Source organism: Aquarana catesbeiana, linkage group LG09 (assembly GCF_042186555.1).
Source record: "Aquarana catesbeiana isolate 2022-GZ linkage group LG09, ASM4218655v1, whole genome shotgun sequence".
NCBI classification, from domain to species: Eukaryota; Metazoa; Chordata; class Amphibia; order Anura; family Ranidae; genus Aquarana; species Aquarana catesbeiana.
The window spans coordinates 27,993,586-28,009,810 of record NC_133332.1 but is presented as its reverse complement, the minus strand read 5'-3'; the positions used below and the strand labels follow the sequence as shown (position 1 = coordinate 28,009,810).

Below are 16,225 nucleotides of genomic sequence, written 5' to 3'. Positions count from 1 at the left end.
TAAAGCAGATTTTAATATAAACATACAACTATATTACATATACATATTATAAAGACGTTTTTCCTGGTTCATAAAATGGCGGCGCCCAGGTTGGAGACTAAAAACGTGAAAAACGTTTGTTCTCTAGCGTTTGGTAAATTTCCTATTCATTTAATTCATTTGGTCTACCGCAAAATGGCCGCCGGCGGCGGAGCCCTAACTAAGGACACATCGCCCATAATGCTGTAGTGGATGAGAGGAGTCGCAGGGGATGCTGGGAGCGGAAGTAGAGTTTGCAGAGACGTGGAGGGAAATGGACTGATGGGAGAAGGTGTGGCGCTCTTTAGATGGAGGATTATAGGACTATGTGTGGAAATAGAGGAGAAATAATGGAGGGATAGGATAGAGGAAGGTGATGGAAGACAGATGATCTCTCTGATAGGGATGTACTATCGAGGATGGCGGAGATATAAAGCGGATTGAGGATTGTTAGATGTATGGGAGGCAGAGGAGGAAAGATCTGATAGTAATCTATGATCAGGAAGATGAGACGTCTTATCATCGCCATGGTGATCTGTGTCCTCGCCAGGCCACACCCTCTTATCGCCATAGTAATCTGCGTCCTCGCCAGGCCCCACCCTCTTATCGCCAAGGTGATCTGCGTCCGCGCCAGGCCCCACCCTCTTATCATCGCCAAGGTGATCTGCGTCCTCGCCAGGCCCCACCCTCTTATCATCGCCAAGGTGATCTGTGTCCTCGCCAGGCCCCACCCTCTTATCACCATAGTAATCTGCGTCCTCGCCAGGCCCCCCCCTCTTATCATCGCCAAGGTGATCTGCGTCCTCGCCAGGCCCCACCCTCTTATCATCGCCATGGTGATCTGCGTCCTCGCCAGGCCCCACCCTCTTATCATCGCCATGGTGATCTGCGTCCTCGCCAGGCCCCACCCTCTTATCATCGCCATGGTGATCTGTGTCCTCGCCAGGCCCCACCCTCTTATCGCCATGGGGATCTGGGTCCTCGCCAGGCCCCACCCTCTTATCGCCATGGTGATCTGCGTCCTCGCCAGGCCCCACCCTCTTATCGCCATGGTGATCTGCGTCCTCGCCAGGCCCCACCCTCTTATCATCGCCATGGTGATCTGCGTCCGCGCCAGGCCCCACCCTCTTATCACCAAGGTGATCTGCGTCCTCGCCAGGCCCCACCCTCTTATCACCAAGGTGATCTGTGTCCTCGCCAGGCCCCACCCTCTTATCATCGCCAAGGTGATCTGCGTCCTCGCCAGGCCCCACCCTCTTATCGCCATGGTGATCTGCGTCCTCGCCAGGCCCCACCCTCTTATCGCCATGGTGATCTGCGTCCTCGCCAGGCCCCACCCTCTTATCGCCATGGTGATCTGCGTCCTTGGGTGTTATGATGACAATTTCTGCAGACTTAATTTTTTTCTTGATGAGGAGAGAAGGATTTTTGTGTGGATATGGTGATATATGGGGCTCGTCTATCAGTGGTGATTTGTGTCCACATGGATGAGTGTACCCGTATCGCATATCTGAGAGAGAGACCTCATCTTACAGCCATATCTATTCTCATACACCCACCTTTTTTTTTTTTTTTTTTTTTTTTTTTTAGACAAATGGCATTTGGTGCGGAGGGCAGCTCACCCTTGTCTAGTTTTATTTCATCATTGCCACAGTGAATGTCATTAATAACAAAGGCGTTTGTATATACAGATTATTTAATACAAATATATTCTAACCGCTTGCCGCCCGCTATATAACAATATGATGGTGGCGTATATTACAGGTATCTGTACCCACTTCTGGCATAGATAGCCGCAGAATCTGTGGTTATTCACGCCACTTCCTGTGCCCCCCCACCCCCCCCCCCCGCTGTCTGCTGGGAAACACACGGGTCCCAGAGACAGCAGGGACCAGCCGTATTGCGCTGCGCAACTCGCGCATGCGCAGTAGGGAACCGGGAAGTAAAGCCGCAGGGCTTCACTTCCTGATTCCCTTAACGAAGATGGAGGCGGCAGCACCCGAGGACCGAGAGACGTTTCGGCCTCGAGTGCCGACATCGCGGGCGCCCTGGACAGGTAAGGTCCATGTTTTAAAAGTCAGCAGCTGCAGTATTTGTAGCTGCTGACTTTTAAAAAAAAAAAAATTTCGGCGGAGCTTCGCTTTAAATATAAAGCAGGGATTTGGGGTCTTTTAGAGTCCTGATCCCTCCATAAAGAGGACCTGTCACTGCCTATTACTGTCACAATTGATGTTTACATTCCTTGTGACAGCAATAAAAGTGATCAGATTTATTTTATTTTTTTTTTAAGAGACAGTGTAAAAAAATAAAAATAATAGAGAAAAAAAATGTTTTAAAGCGCCCCCGTCCCTGCGTGCTCGCGCACCAATGAAACGCCTACATAAGTGGCTGCCGCAAATGTAAACAGTGTTCAAATCACACAAGTGAGGTATCGCTGCGATCGTTAGAGCGAGAGCAATAATTCTAGAAAACGACTTCCTCTGTAACGCTAAACTGGTAACCATTAAATAAATAAATCATTTCCTATGGAGATTTTTAAGTACCGTAGTTTGTCGCATTTTCACAAGTGTGCGCAATTTTAAACTGTAACATTTTAGGTATCTATTTACATGGCGTAACATCATCTTTCACAATATACAAAAAATTCCGCTAACTTTACTGTTTATTTTATTTTTTTATATTTAGTGAAGTGTATTTAAAAAAAAAAAAAAGTGTAATGACCACTGCGCAAATGCCGTGTGACATAAAATATTGCAACAACCGCCATTTTATTCCCCAAAGTCTTTGCTAATATATATATATATATATATATATATATATATATATATATATATATTATATATAATGTTTGGGGGTTCTAAGTAATTTTCTAGCAAAAAATACAGATTTTAACTCGTAAACAAGAGATGTCTGAAATAGGCCTGGTCCTTAAGTGGTTAAAATGCGTTTTTTTTTCCCAAATAAATTGCATTTAAAATCCCACTGCACAAATACTGTGTGACATACATTATCACAATGATAGCCATTTTATTCTCTAGGGTCTCTGTTAAAAAAAAAAAAATAATAATAATAATATTTGGGGGTTCTAAGTAATTTTCTAGCAAAAAAAAAAAATGATTTAAATTTGTAAACAAAAAGTTGCAGAAAAGGCCTGGTGTGATGATTGGAGTTGTAGGCCTCAGTCACATGGAGTGTAGTAAAGCACACAAGGCTGTACTTACCTGCACAGGTGTTCCATGCATCCCCATACAGGCAGTCCCATTGATGAGAGAGACGCATGTCCCGGAATGCAGATGGTTTGTTTTTGGGGTGGATGTCAGATTGGGAGCTGCGTCTGTGTCTGTGCAGCCACTGCTTCCCAATTGACATGATTGGGGCGTCCATGAACACCTGTGACTCCCCATGGGGGGTAAACGCAGCCCTCCATGGGCGAATGCTTTCATGATGCATGTCAATGAGGCCTTCTGGTTTTTCCAGACAGACAGCAGTGCTTACTGCCTTCTGAAAAGCGATCCATGATGGATTGCCTTTCAGAGCATGGTATAACAGCAGCTGACAGGCGTTTTTTTTTTTTTTTGCTGCTGAATGGAAATTTTACATAATTGGGACTACGCTGCAACCGCTGAGAGCCAAGCATTCGTCTTGTGGTTTGCATGTGTCCTCATTAATATAATGGGCGAGAATTGGCACGGCTGCGGCATGTATTTATTGTGCTTTTTAACCAATTCTAGTACATCTCTATTAAATTATCTCATAAATCATTACTCAGAACCCCCAAACAGTGTGTATATATAAATTTAGCAGAAACCCTAGAGAATAAAATGGCGGTTGTTGCAATTTATGTCACACGGTATTTGTGCAGGAATTTTTTGCAGGAATTGTGCACACTTGTGGAATGGCGCCAAACTTCCGTACTTAAAAATCTCCATAGGCAACGCTTTCAAAATCGCCAGGCCCCACCCTCTTATCATCGCCATGGTGATCTGCGTCCTCGCCAGGCCCCACCCTCTTATCATCGCCATGGTGATCTGCGTCCTCGCCAGGCCCCACCCTCTTATCATCGCCATGGTGATCTGCGTCCTCGCCAGGCCCCACCCTCTTATCATCACCAAGGTGATCTGCGTCCTCGCCAGGCCCCACCCTCTTATCAGCGCCATGGTGATCTGCGTCCTCGCCAGGCCCCACCCTCTTATCATCGCCATGGTGATCTGCGTCCTCGCCAGGCCCCACCCTCTTATCATCGCCATGGTGATCTGCGTCCTCGCCAGGCCCCACCCTCTTATCATCGCCATGGTGATCTGCGTCCTCGCCAGGCCCCACCCTCTTATCATCGCCATGGTGATCTGCGTCCTCGCCAGGCCCCACCCTCTTATCATCGCCATGGTGATCTGTGTCCTCGCCAGGCCCCACCCTCTTATCAGCGCCATGGTGATCTGCGTCCTCGCCAGGCCCCACCCTCTTATCATCGCCATGGTGATCTGCGTCCTCGCCAGGCCCCACCCTCTTATCATCGCCATGGTGATCTGCGTCCTCGCCAGGCCCCACCCTCTTATCATCGCCATGGTGATCTGCGTCCTCGCCAGGCCCCACCCTCTTATCATCACCATGGTGATCTGCGTCCTCGCCAGGCCCCACCCTCTTATCATCGCCATGGTGATCTGTGTCCTCGCCAGGCCCCACCCTCTTATCAGCGCCATGGTGATCTGCGTCCTCGCCAGGCCCCACCCTCTTATCATCGCCATGGTGATCTGCGTCCTCGCCAGGCCCCACCCTCTTATCATCGCCATGGTGATCTGCGTCCTTGAGTGTTATGATGACAATTTCTGCAGACTTAATTTTTTTCTTGATGAAGAGAGAAGGATTTTTGTGTGGATATGGTGATATATGGGGCTCGTCTATCAGTGGTGATTTGTGTCCACATGGATGAGTGTACCCGTATCGCATATCTGAGAGAGAGACCTCATCTTACAGTCATATCTATTCTCATACACCCACCTTTTTTTTTTTTTTTTTTAGACAAATGGCATTTGGTGCTCAGGGCAGCTCACCCTTGTCTAGTTTTATTTCATCATTGCCACAGTGAATGTCATTAATAACAAAGGCGTTTGTATATACAGATTATTTAATACAAATATATTTTAACCGCTTGCCGCCCGCCATATAGCAATATGATGGTGGCAAAGTGGTTTAGTTATCCTGATTGGACGTCATATGACGTGGTCAGGATAACAAGCTGGGGGAGCGCAGCGTGGTGATCGGAGGTGCGGTGTGTCAGTCTGACACCACAACTCCGATTGTGATCTGAGGTCTCTGACGGAGACTTCTTACCACGTGATCAGCTGTGACCAATCAAAGCTGATGATCGTGTGAACCAGGAAGTGCCGGTAAAGGGCATTCCTCGGTTCCCGCTGACAGGGAGAGACGATCGCGGCTCTCCCTGTCAGAGGGGGGTCTGCGCTGATAATCAGCACATTGATTAGTGCAGCCCCCATCAGAGGTTCCAATAAGTGCCTATCAGCTGCCAGCCTGTGCCCCATAATAAACGCCTGCCAGTGCCCATAAATGTGCCAATCAGTACCCCATCAGTAATGCCTGTCAGTGCCCTTCAGATGCCACTCAGTTATGCCTGTCAGTAGCTCCTCATCAGTGATGCCTATCCAGTGCCATCTATCAGTGCCCATCGTTTTTTTTTTTTTCTGAAATTGTCGGTCTTTTTTTGTTTATAGCGCAAAAAATAAAAACCGCAGAGGTGATCAAATACCACCAAAAGAAATCTCTATTTGTGGGAAGAAAATGATAAAAATTCATATGTGTACAGTGTTGTATGACCGCGTAATTATCATTCAAAGTGTGACAGCGCTGAAACCTGAAAATTGTCCTGGGCAGGAAGGGGGAAAGTGCCCGGTATTCAAGTGATTAATTGTAATGGATATAAAAAATACTGCGCTATAAGGGAAAAAACATACAAAAAGCTGCGACTGAAAGTGTTATACTACACCAAACATATGTAAAGATAAAGTAAAAAGTCGCGCTAAGCAATGAAATTTGCAAAAATGAAAAGCAAACAAAGATTAAGTGAATAACAAACAACCCAATATATAATAATCCATATTGAAAACTGCAAATTACAATAGGTGTATCTGATAACCCATAACGTGATTAAGTACCAAATGTGCAAGTGAAAAAATATATAAAAATGTTGATTTGAAATGATACAAAATCAGTCCATAAATAAACACAGTCTGTATGGGTGAACATCAAAAATTCCAATAGTGAAGGTGAATCCACAGTGATGAAATGGTGAACGTTCACACCAAAGTGACTAGTGCAATATGAGAGTCTCCTCCTCCACTGAGAGATACTGCTGCTTACCAGAAAGTGTTGGTCCCTTGTTACTGGGGACCACACAAAGCGAATGGCTGCAACCCCAGCCCGGGATCCCACTGGCAAACCCTGGTCTCCAAAGTGTCAGCAAAGATGGTCAGCAGACAGGATCAACAGGAACCAGTATTATACCAAGAAAACAAGAAGACTCCACATAGTGTAAACCTGTTATTGAAGTATAAAAACAGGTGGCAACTTACATCAAAGAAGAGTTAAAACGCATGTAAATGATTAGCCGGCCGGCTTGCACAAAGCCCGTATGCTTCCGGGACTCAGCGGTGACGTCAGGGCGTAGGGAGGAGGAGCTTATTCATTTGTTTGCTTTTGATTAATTGTAATAAATATAAATTTTTTATTAAATTTTGTGTTTCTGTCCCACTCTGGTACCAGTAAAGTCCATTAAGTTTTTTTTGTTCCTTTAAATGTTAATCATGGATGAGGTACCAATACATAGTCCAAATTCAATCTTATATCTGGGTAAGAACAGCACAGATCACCCAAAGGCTGCGTCCATGTGTGACCAGAGCCCATAGAAAAAAAACATTGTTTTCTGTGTGTCCTTGCATAGCATTACATAGCAAAGTAATAAACTCACACGTACAGAGAAACAAATGCACAAATCCCAAACCAGCAAAATCACTGTGGTGTCCCTCGTGCTGACATCACACGTCACATGTCCCTCCCTATGCATTTTGTCAAAGGCTGATGTCATCAGGGGCCCATACATGGTTCAAATCTTGTCCCCGCTGAACTGGCCGAGATTCGAAGCGTCTATGGCCGGCTTTAGTTGTCAATGATGTCATACCATGTGGTGAGTTTTAGGTTGGGTCAAGGGGCAGCATGGACAGACAGATGACATTCAATGGAGGAAACAACGTTTTTATCACATGTATATAATGGAGTAATGAGAGGTTGGTTAGGAAGACTAAGTTCATTTTATATTTTGAATGCCCCTTCCTAAATAAAGTATTCTTGTCACACTGATGCCCAGGCCAATTTTCAGCTTTCAGCCCTCTCACAGTTTGAATGACAATTGCGCAGTCATGTAACACTGTACCCAAATTACAGTTTTATCATTTTTTTCACACAAATAGAGGTTTCTTTTGGTGGTATTTAATCACTGCTGGGTGTTTTATTTTTTGCTATAAAAAAATGAAAAAAGTCCAAAAATTTTCAAAAAAAATAAAATAAAACAGTTTCATAGTTTTGTTATAAAATGTTTAAATCGGGTCATTTTTCTCCTTCATTGATGTACGCTGATGAGGCAGCACTGGTGGGTGGCAGTGATAGGTGGCACTGATGGATGGCACTGGTAGGTGACACTGATATGCTGCATTGATTAGCACTGATAAGGCGGCATTGATGGGCACTGATGAGGTGGCACTGGTAGGTGACACTGATAGGCAGCACTGATGATGAGGCACTGATGGGCACTGGTTGGCAGCACTGAAAGGTAGCACTGGTGGGCATTGATATGTGGCACTTCTATGCAGCACCGATATGCACCTGTAGGTGGCACTGGCAGGTGGCACTGGAGGGCACTGCATAGCAGCACTGCCTCTCCCTGTTTGAGACCGATGTCCCTCTGTCAGAAGCCCGGTGAGCATGAGAGGAAAAAAAAAAAAAGCTGATTACTGATCTGCTTACATCATGTGATCAGCTGTCATTGGCTGACAGCTGATCACGTAGTAAGGGGACGGGATCAGTCGAGTCTCCTTGACTCGCTGATCACAGTGTGCGCTCCTCAGGAGGGCGCGCAGGTAGCTCACACCTATTGAGGCCGTCCCGGCAATTAAGGCCTGCGCTGTAGCCATCATTCGGCTATAGAGCGAGTGGGAGGAGGTTAAATATGGGATCAGAGGCCAAATATTATTCAACTTACACTTTAAAATATAATAAAACCAATAGACTTATTATGTGGTATGAATGGCCGCGGCCCTTTATTACTGTTATGACGATACATATAACCAATAATAATTACCAATACATTTTACTTTGACGATATAACATTTATAACCATTCATAGATTATAAATACCAATGGTTCAGCTTTAAGAGCTCGAACCAACCAAACAATGACAAAACCACTGTCCCTTGTAATAAAGGAATGTACAAAACAAAAAAAGGGGGGGGGGGACCGCGACAAAGGGAGGGAGGGGTGCCTTTTTCTTCTGCTGCAGCCATTGTTCTGAGTAAAATTCGTTGGTTTGGATGCTTTTATAACCTCTTCTTTGTTTTTATAGGTTCGTTGGATCACCTGATCAACTGTAGAAATTTCTAGAGGTTTAAAAGTCAGCTGACAGGTAAGTGACCAATAAAATAACTGAAATTTAAATGATGTATTAAACTGTTATTGACTTGTCCCTAATCTCATAGGTAGGGGGCGCTATTGCGTTCCCCCTACCCTCATTCTATAACCACTTGCCTACAGGGCACTTTTACCCCCTTCCTGCCCAGACCAATTTGCAGCTGTCAGCACTCTCACACTTTGAATGACAATTACTCAAATTACTCGAAATTACTGCAACACTGTACCCAAATGAAATTTGCGTCCTTTTTTTCACACAAATAGAGCTCTCTTTTGGTGGTATTTAATCACTGCTGGGAATTTTATTTTTTGTGTATTTTTTGTGCTATAAATGTGCTATAAATAAAAAAAAGACTGAAAATTTGGTGAAAAAATGCCTTTTTCTTTGTTTTTGTCATAAAATTTTACAAATTAGTAATATTTCTTCATAAATTTTGGCCAAAATTTATACGGCTACATATCTTTGGTAAAAATAACCCAAATTAGTATATATTATTTGGTTTTTGTGAAAGTTATAGAGTCTACAAGCTATGGTGCAAATCATTGAAAATTGATCACACCTGATCACAGGTGTACTGAAGACATTTTCATTTCTTGAGACACTAACAAGCCAGGAAAGTACAAATACCCACAAAATGACCCCATTTTGGAAAGCAGACATCCCGATGTATAATCTATGAGGCATAATGAGTCTTTTGAACTGTTCATTTTTTTCCAGAAGTTTTTAGAAAATGTGGAAAAAAAATGAAAACGCATTTTTTTTCCACAAAGTTGTCCATTTTTAAGATATTTCCAACACATAGCATGTACATAGCAAAAATGACACCCCAAAATACATTCTGCTACTCCTGAGTATGGCGATACCACATATGACACTACCTGCCTGGAGTTTGCATGTTCTCCCTGTGCCTGCGTGGGTTTCCTCTGGGTACTCCGGTTTCCTCCCACACTCCAAAGACATGCTGGTAGGTTGATTGGATCCTGTCTAAATTGTCCCTAGTATGTATGAATGTGAGTTAGGGACCTTAGATTGTAAGCTCCTTGAGGGTAGGGCCTGATGTGAATGTACAATGTATATGTAAAGCGCTGCGTAAATTGACGGCGCTATATAAATACCTTAAATAAATAAATATGTGAGACTTTTACACAGCCTGACCACATACAGAGGCCCGCCAGTGAAGTAGCACCTTCAGGCGTTCTACAAGCATAAATTACACATCTAATTTCCTGACAACCTATTATTTTTGAAGGCCCTTATATTTCTAACACATAGCATTTACATACCAAAAATTACACTCCAAAATAAATTCTATTGAGGAAAGGGTAAAAAAAAAAGTATTACCTGTGGTTTTAGTAGTGTCCCCAGAGGAGAGAATTGGTGCAGGCAGCAGCCAGGGATGTGCTTAGCAACAATAGTAATTATCCAGGCAGCAGGCAGGAATATTGTCTATAGTCAGCACAAGGATATCGTCAGCACAGCCAAAGCATTTGTCCCTAGAAATTGTCCAGGCAGAGACAGCCAGCACAGCCATAATATTGGTCCTGGTACAACATTACCTCCCTGCACTCATTATCGTACCGCTCTCCAGCCCTTCATAAACATACTGCCTCTAGCTAATTATTTCCATGGTCCAGGTAGCAAACAGAGGTGTGGTCAGTTTATGCTGCAGGCAGGGGGATGGCGTCATTAAGTCAGCAGCAGGCTGAGGGCCGCAATCAGGTAAGATCTGTGTACAGGGGTAGAGGCTTCGACCCACCCAAATCTCTATGAAGCCTGCGGACTCCAGACCCTAATCCGGAAATTACAAAACCCAGAGACAAAAAAAAAAAAATTGTTTTCTCCATCCGGAAAAACATTTCTGGAGCCCCTCACATGTGAGACCCCTGTGTCCTACAGTAGCAGGGAAACAGATCAGTCCAAGCGGTAGGCAAAAGCATAGTCCATAAAACAGGCCAGGGTCAGATGACGTGCAAGCAGTCCAAGCGGTAGGCAGAAGCGTAGTTGATAAAACAGGCCAGGGTCAGTTCACATGGAAGCAGTCCAAGCAGTAGGCAGAAGCGTAGTTGGTAAAACAGGCCAGGGTCAGTTCACATGTAAGCAGTCCAAACGGTTGGCAGAGGCATAGTCAAAAAACAGGCCAGGGTCAGTTCACGTAGAAGGCAGTGGCATGGTTATTTGAGGAAGCATGGGAAATGGTCAGCACAGATGATGAAAATGGGGAAATGGTTAAGAATATGGGCTAATATTTTAGGGATGTGTGATATAGTCTGAAGCATTCACCAATGCAAAGGCCGAGTTCGGAGGGACACTGGGGACAATGGTAGCTGGTATCTCTTCGAAATCCTTTATTGCTGCCTACTCAACATCTTTTTTGGCATCTTCGGCCTGCTTCAGATGGTGGAATGTGGTCCGGGAAGTGGCGTTCATGAAGTCGGCTAACAGCATCAGAGGGAAGGTTTTCTGGGGGGGGTCTTTCATGGTAGATGAGGGACGTGACAACTTCTATGAATTTTAGGAAGTGGGCAGGGCTTTCGGTGGATTTGGTGTAAATTATGTAGGCATTATAAATGGCCAAATGAATTAAATAGAGTGCTACTTTCTTGCACCAGAAATGGGACCTCCTTATTGCTAAAAAGGGCTGAAGCATTTGGTCGTTGAAATCCACCCCCCCATGTACAGATTGTAATCTTGTACACATTTTGGTTTTACAATGGCACCTCGTCTTCTCTGAACTTCAACTGTAGTGTTGTCATGGATGATGGACATTATGTACACATTCCTGGTATCCTTCCACCTTAAGGCCAGCACTTCGTTGCATCTCAAAGTTTCTCTTTCTCCCCTTCGCATTTTCTTATTTACTATGGCTTGTGGGAAGCCCTTCCTATTCTTTCTGGAGGTTAAACAGGCCAGGGTTTTTGCCAGGTATAGGTGTTTGAAAAGGAGCAGGCTGGTGTAGAAGTTATTCAGGTATATGTGGTAACCTTTCTTCAGCAGTGGGTATGCCAGGTCCCATACAATTTTACCAGTTGTGCCCATGTAGGCCGGGCACTCAGGGAGCTGGAGCTGGGAATCTCTTCCTTCGTATATACGGAACGCATACAGATATCCCGTGACTCTCTCGCAAAACTTATAAAATTTCACTCTGTATTTGGCCCTTTTGCTAGGAATGTATTGTTTTATTCCTAGCCGGCCGGAAAAGGGTACCAGGGACACATCTACACATATATGCTTATTGGGGACATAGAGTTCTGCAAATCGTTGGGAAAAAAAATGAATGAGTGGGCGAATTTTATATAATTTATCTTAATTTGGATGATTGCGGGGAGGGCACTGGGTGTTGTCACTGAAATGAAGAAAGCGCATTATCATCTCGTATCGGGACCTGGACATTACGGAAGATTAAATGGGCATGGGGTGGGTGGACCAATAGGCATGTCCTTCATCTTTTTTTTTTGTAAGCCCCATGTTTATGGTGAGGCCCATAAACACTTTGAAGTCCTCCAGAGTCAAATCCTTCCACTCAAATGGACGGGTGTATGAAGATTGGGGGTTGTTGGCAATATGCTGCTGGGCATATAAATTGGTCTGGTCCACGATGAGTTGCAGCAAAGTGTTGGGCAAAAATAAATGAAAACAATCAATTTCAGAAAAATTTTGGGTATTGGCCTGCACACCTGTGAAAGGGGGAATTCTTGCTGATCCTGAGTTGGAAGGCAGCCATGTTGGATTGGCAAGACCATCTGGGAGATATGTAGCGGCCCTGGCTCTTGGGGGACGTGGCACTCCAGTGCTGGTAGTTGGAGTTCCTGTGCTGGCATTTGGGCGTGATGCTGCGGCAGTGCTGGTACTGGGCATTTCTTGTGGCCTTTCGCTGGCGGCACCTCTGGTACTGGGCTTTTGGTTTTGGGGTCTATCGATGGCAGCAGCGCTGGTACTGGGCCTGGAAATTTGATCCTGGGGTATATTGCTGGTGGCTGCCTGGTTTCCAGAGCGCCGTGCTCTTTTAGGATGGATCCATTCTTCCTCTGATTCGTTTGCCGATCCACTACTATCGATCGGTTCAAATGCTGAATTTAAATCCCAACCGGAATTGGCATTTGAATCTGATGAGAACTCCCTGCTGCCTCCATCAGTCATGGAGAGGATCTGGAACACCTCCTCACTTGTATAGAATCTTTTGGACATTTTTTCTGATGGGCTGTACGACAGGTGATAAATGACAGTCACTGATGGGCGACAGGTGATGGGTGACAGGTGACGGTCACTGATGGGCGACAGGTGACGTGTGACGGTCACTGGTGGGTAGCAGGTGACGTGCGACGGTCACTTGTGGGTGACGGGTGACAGTCACTGATGGCAGTCTCTGATGGTGACTGGTGCACTTTATGGGACTGATAGGTGACAGATGAGGGTCACTGATGGTGGTCACTGATGATGGTCACTAATGGGTGACAGGTGCACCGCTGACGGCAGTCTCTGATGGTGACAGGTGCACTTTGTGGGCCTCGTAAGGTGGAAAAATTGCAAATGTTAATCCAAACTCTATTGAAATGTATGGGGGGGCAAAGGATAATTGGGATTGTCAAACTAAGGGCTTTTGGAGCTGGGAATTGTAATGGAGGATGTGTACCAATGCATAAAAGACATTAAAAATACTATACAGTGGGGTGGAGATTCTTTTATCTTTTTATGTGACCAAAACAGCGTGCACCAAACCATAAACCCACATTTCAGAGATGAGACATTTTTTATATGGAATTAGAAATTAGAGTGCAATATTTCAGAGACAACAGCCAGTCATATAGTACAGTGACTGAAGAGTAAATATTTAGCTTGATTAGGCTGCATTGTAAGAGGGAGAGACCAGAAAGGCTTTATCATGAAATAAAGAATGTAAGTATTTTTTTAGAGACAATACACAAAAATATTGTACAGATTCCCTGATAAAATTGGCAGGCTTTTTAGGCCCTCATTTCAGAAAAAAAAGGCATAATTTATCATGAGATAAAAATTAAAGTGTATTTCACAGAAAACAGCCAGAAATATTGTACAGACTATGTGCTAGACCCACATTTAAGAGGGAAAGACCAGGATAGTTTTAGTGTATTTTTTTTCTTTTTGCCAGAATTATTGTAGATCATACCAATCGGGTCAATTGCCAAAGTTTCATAGTATGCTTGTTTTTGTGCAGTACCACACTGTAGTTTAATAAAATGTAACAGCGTGCACTAAACCATAAACCCACATTTCTGAAATTAAAATTAGAGTGCAATATTTTAAAAACAACAGCCAGTCATATAGTACAGTGGCTGAAGAGTATGTATTTCAATTTTAAATAATTTTTTTTTCTTGCTTTCATCAAAACTACCTTTCAAAACAAAACAGTTTGGCAGTCGCATCAAATTTACATTTTTTAGCGCAAGGCCAATTCTTACATTCCTCAAAATTACCTCTAGAAGGTTATGGGGTGTAGGCACCAACAACACCCAAAGACCAATTTTTCCATAACAGTTCGACAGGGGTGTCAAATTCAAATTTTGTACAGCAAGGCCAATTCTAGCTTTCATCAAAGCTACCTCTAGAAGGTTACAGCGTGAAGGCACCAACAACACCCAAAGACCAATTTTTCCACAACTGTGTGACAGGGGTGTTAAATTTTTTTACAGCAAGGCTAATTCTTGCTTTCATCAAGACTACCTCTAGAATGTTACGGGGTGAGAGCACCAATAACCCCCAAAGACCAATTTTCCCACAGCTGTGTGATAGGGGTGTCAAAATATTTTTTTTTTACAGCAGGGCCAATTCTTGCTTTCGTCAAGGCTACCTCTATAATGTTATGGGGAGAAGGCACCAACAACACCCAAATAGCAATTTTTCCACACCTGTTACTTCTATCCAAAGTCCAAAAGATTTGTCCGCTGCAATGTCACAGTCCCGCTAAAAATTGCAGATTGCAGCCATTACCAGTAAAAACAATAAAAAATAAATAAAAGTCCCTAAATCTTTGCCATAGTTTGTAGACGCGATACCTTTTGTGCAAACCAATCAATATACTCCTATTGTGATTTTTTTTTTTACCAAAATATGTAGAAGAATATATATCGGCCTAAACTGATAAATAAATGTATTTTTTTCATATTTTTTGGGATATGTATTATACAGAAAGTAAAAAATATTTTTTTTTTTCAAAATTGTCTGTCTTTTTTTTGTTTATAGCTTTATAGTGAAAAAAATAAAAAACGCAGACGTGATCAAATACCACCAAAAGAAACCTGTATTTGTGAGAAAAAGGATGTCAATTTTGTTTGGGTACAACGTCGCACGATCACACAATTGTCAATTAAAGCGACGCAGTGCCGTATCGCAAAAAAATGCTCTGGTCATTAAGGGGTATATCCTTCCAGGGCTGAAGTGGTTAATATGTTCCAAAAGCACTCCCAATTTTCCTCCATGTTCAATGTTTCTTGGATTTGGTTCCAATTATTATCTTGTAGTATAGAGCGCAGTTTAGAAAAGTTGGCTTTTTTAACCGCTTGCCGACCTTCCGCTGCAGTTATACTGCGGCAAAATGGCACAGACAGGTGAATCGCCTTCATGGTATGTCGGGCATGCGCGTAGGCCCCCCGCCAGCCATGACGATCGGATTAGATCAGGAACCGATCAATCCCCAGGCCCAGGCCAATGAAATCTGGCCTGGACCTTGTGATCGCTCCTGACGAATGATATCCTTCCCCTGTCTGTGTAACTGTAAACACTGACAGGGGAAGTGATGTCATCTCTCCTCGTGTCGGTCTTTTCGTTCCAGACCGAGAGGAGAGAGCATCTAAAAGTGAGTTGCACCAACACTACACTGACACCAGGTCACGTAGGCACACAATGGGGGTAGGTTCGAATCCCAACCACGACACTACCTGCCTGGAGTTTGCATGTTCTCCCTGTGCCTGTGTGGGTTTCCTCCGGGTGCTACGGTTTCCTCTCACACTCCAAAATACATGCTGGTAGGTTAATTGGCCTCTGTCCAAAATTGGCCCTAGTATATGAATGTGAGTTGGGGACCCTGGATTGTGGGCTCCTTGAGGGTAGGGACCGATGTGTGCGATATATGTGTGGAGCGCTGCATAAATTGATGGCAACCGGCCATCAACCAGCTCCTCTTCACACAGAATTCTTCACACAGAATTTGAATCGGTGGATCAATTTTCCACTGATTCAAATTCCAATTGTTCTGATAATTTGGAATTCATTAGAAAATAATGTCATTTTTTTAATTTAGAAAGGTCAGTTTTGCTGCAGCAGGTTCTATACACGGTACAAATGTACCACTTTATAGGCAGACTAAGAGGACCCCCCAATCACTATATTTAAAGCATTTTTTTAAATTTTGATTGTTTCACTTTAAGCATCAAAATCACTGCTCCTTTAAAAACAATGTTTTTTTTTTAAATGTTGCATTGATATGTAGCGGAACCCCAATAGGGGCTGCTGGTGATTGTGGTCCATCTCCCATCCTGCACA

The 16,225-nt window shown here is 43.9% G+C and overlaps 1 long non-coding RNA gene across 1 annotated transcript in view; it reads left to right on the top strand.

Annotated features, from left to right (window-relative positions):
• Positions 1 to 267: 267 nt before the first annotated feature.
• The window catches only part of LOC141107446 (uncharacterized), a 72,386-nt gene continuing 56,428 nt past the window's right edge, over positions 268 to 16,225 (top strand). Inside the window, exons 1-2 of the long non-coding RNA XR_012235909.1 lie at positions 268 to 310; positions 8,645 to 8,704. This is a non-coding gene — a long non-coding RNA (uncharacterized lncRNA). The remainder of the gene's footprint in view (positions 311 to 8,644; positions 8,705 to 16,225) is intronic.